General features: G+C 41.8%; 1 pseudogene; it reads right to left on the bottom strand.

The window, feature by feature from the left end:
- Positions 1–1,132: 1,132 nt before the first annotated feature.
- LOC149246826 (uracil phosphoribosyltransferase pseudogene) lies at positions 1,133–1,678 on the bottom strand (annotated as a pseudogene).
- Between the last annotated feature and the right edge of the window lie 1,692 nt (positions 1,679–3,370).

Genomic DNA, 3,370 nt, shown 5'->3' with positions numbered 1-3,370 from the left:
CTTTAAAGCATCCTCCAAGGACTCACATGGAAAGTCGCATGATCCTTACGTGATGGCTGGTCAAGAAAATCAAAGTTAAGAACATCTACATCTGTAAGGTCCAATGACTTTAAATGAAGCACGACAGTAGCAAGCGATGAACGTTGAATTTCAGGAATCGTTGCCTCAAGCAATTCATGCTCATACACAGATAATGGATAGAGCCTATAACATTTTCCAGGACGTGTCCTTCCAGCTCTGCCTGCTCGTTGATTAGCCAACTGTGTAAATGAGGTGCCAGTGTCAAAAAGGGCCTGAAAGTCTATTTTGACATTGGCATTTCCCACGTAAAAGTAATGTATTATAAAAAGGAGTTTTGCTTTGGTCTGAACTCCCTTTATCTCCAAAGGCAAACCTTCCAACAATTGAATCGCGTGGGAAACACATAGAGAAAGAATTTGATACAAGGCCTAAATTGTACAAAATGCTCGGGACAGAGATATTATCAATGCCAAGCCCAAGTAGACCATCAGGAGCCGCACCTTCTAGAAATGTGCCTGTTTGTACACTTCCACACCCAAACGTGATACGTGCCTTCACCGTTCCTTCTTGTGACCCATCTCCAAGAGTCAGATAAAGAATATCCTCCACTAAAGTTCCTGCAGTGGATGTATTTGCAGAAAGATATTGAACGCTGTATGGGCATTGATCACTAGTTTTGGAGCATTCATTTTTTAATTGACAGAGAGTATTACTACAAGCAACTGACTTGCTTGTCTGCGAGGCTGATGGACTGTAAGTCTCAAAAATGATACCATTTAATCCATAGCTAGCTGCAGAAACAGGAGCGCACGCTTGGCAATCACAAGGCACCCAGAACACATCACTGCCCGTGTCAAGTGCTACAAGTAATGTTACGTTGGGAGCGCCCACTTGAACCATGGTGTAGAATAAATATCCCAACTGCGAAAGCTTCAATGTTTCGTTCCCTCCTAGTTTAGGATTGTTTGCATAGACAAGGCCACCAAATAATTGTAAACTGAGGGAGAAATAGAGACACATTACGCAAAAGATGATGGTAAGATATGGTGTTAAACTGGGAATAAGGTTTTGTCCTTCACGCCAATAAGCATCAAAACCAAATGAAAGTATCTTAAGTGCCATAACTGCGGTCTCCTGCGTCCCCAAGACCTGGAACAATAAAACCGTTTTCACCCAGACCAAGATCAATAGTTCCAGTATAGACATGAAGCCCAGGAAATTTATCACTTAATTTTTTAAGTGCAGGGGAAGCAGCCACAACCGAAACCACCCGTATATCTTTGGCATCAATTCCCCTGTCCTTCAGTAGATTAATTGTGGCAACAATTGTCCCACCAGTTGCAAGCATTGGATCAGCTACAAGCACACGAGAACCCTCTGGAAATCTTTCTGGCAATTTGTTCAAATATAAGGTTGTTTGAAGTGTATTCTCATCTCTATAATAGCCAACATGATATGTTTTTGTTGCAGGCAAAATAGATGCAGCATGCTCCACCAATACAAGACCAGCTCTCAAAACTGGCACTATCATCATGGGCTCTCTTGGATCAATGAACTCAACAGATGCAACTCCTAGTGGTGTTTGGATCTCACCGCTAACAATGGGCAACCAATCCCTTGATGCCTCATAGATAAGAAGCCTCCCCAGTTCTGCCATCGTGCTTTCTTATTTATCTTATGCAACAAGGGCGCAGGCATATGCTTGTCAAGAGATTAAAGTATGCTTTTCATTCCAGCGATTCCTTGGCTAAGTAACTAGATCTAAGAAACCAAATTTATGGAGAGCTGTATAACCAAATGACAACTGAAGACAGCTTCTAGACCAGATCAAACAAATGGACATAATTGCTGATGATGTTTTGTTTTCTTTTGTTTGTGCTTTTGCAGAGATAGGAGCTGAGGAAACTGCTGCCATTTGAAGAGCGGGAGAATAAATTACATATTCTAAAACAACACATTTAATGATTTCTTCTTCAAAACAGGGTTTTGAAGAAGAATCAATCTCACACTGACATAAGACGGAGTCTAACATCGGCTCCACTTGGGATGGCAGCTGCCGCTTCGTGGAGGTGCCAAGAACCGCAGAACTTTGGGAGAGCAGACAGTGCCTCCATCCATTGGGCAATGGAGTCCATTATTTCAACATATCAACACAACTGAAGACTCAACTTATTAACTGGAAACTGACTGAATTGACTGAAAGACTAATTCGGCAAACTTCAAACTAAACTGTAATGAAACTAGAACAGGATGCTGCCCTTATGGCTGCTTATTTATTTACAAAATCTACCCTACTTTGCTGCACAAACAATAGATCAGGTAATACTAAAATGCCAGATTAACCATTCAAGTAAACCTGAGAATGATGCCGCTCGAGAATGCTTCCACGAGGTCACCGATGTAATTGCTGGCAGCCTTTCATACACGTACTGAGCCTGGTTACGTACAAGACAGTCTGATCTATCAATTAAAGTGAAAAACATGTCCATATATGCCGCAATAGGATCACGGAAGCCGGACTCTGTTGGCTGTCCCAATTCTGCAATGCATACTTCCAGCTGCACATTGTCAATGTAAACATCTATAGGCGATTCTATGATATCTTGTTTCGAATGAGGAAGGATTTCCAAGAACTTTTTAGGGTCTTGGAAATCATATGACTGAATTTGCTCATCTAATTCTTGAATCTCCTTTTCGATTCTTTCAACAATTAACTCACAAAATTTAGTTTTGAAGACCTTTGAAGATTTCAAGCATTGAAGCAAGGCACTGAAAACATCTTCATCAAATTCAGTATCTGCTAACTCCTTTCTTATTTCTTCTACAGCTTCACACAGGGTAAGGTTTGCCACATACCCTACCATTGCATGAATGGATCAGCGAGCGTTGGAATGTCTGGGTCGAATTGGAGTCGCCAGGTGAATGGTTCAGCCTGCATAAGTGTCTGACTGCTGTCCACCATCAGCATCAGATCTGCACCTCGATTGCATGTACTGGGACAAGACAATCAACAAGTCGAATGTTCTCCCCAGTATGGTCGCCAATATGTTAGCGCTTGAAATTTCACCTCAGGCTGAAAAAGGTAAACTCCAAGGCAACATCAAACCACTTAGCCTCGTAGCTAGCCCTACGGGGCAGGAGAGGGCTCTCTCCGGTTTATCTCGGTCAAAATCTTCAATGGGCGAGATAACCAATAGGGTAACACTGATTTTAGGCTAGTAAACTGATAAAAAGGGGTTTTTAATAAAATAATGGGGTTTTTCTGGGCTGCATGGGCAAAGTAATAGCTTGAGTAGAGAAATGTAATCAAGAACACAGATTATCCCCTGAGGCAAGGTAGGCAAGAAAT

This window comes from Pinus tabuliformis, chromosome 7 (genome assembly GCF_031772625.1).
Source record: "Pinus tabuliformis cultivar Carrire ecotype Pingquan chromosome 7, CPIR1, whole genome shotgun sequence".
Taxonomy (NCBI): Eukaryota; Viridiplantae; Streptophyta; class Pinopsida; order Pinales; family Pinaceae; genus Pinus; species Pinus tabuliformis.
The sequence above is the reverse complement of the archived record's forward strand: the minus strand, read 5'-3'. Positions and strand labels throughout refer to the sequence as shown.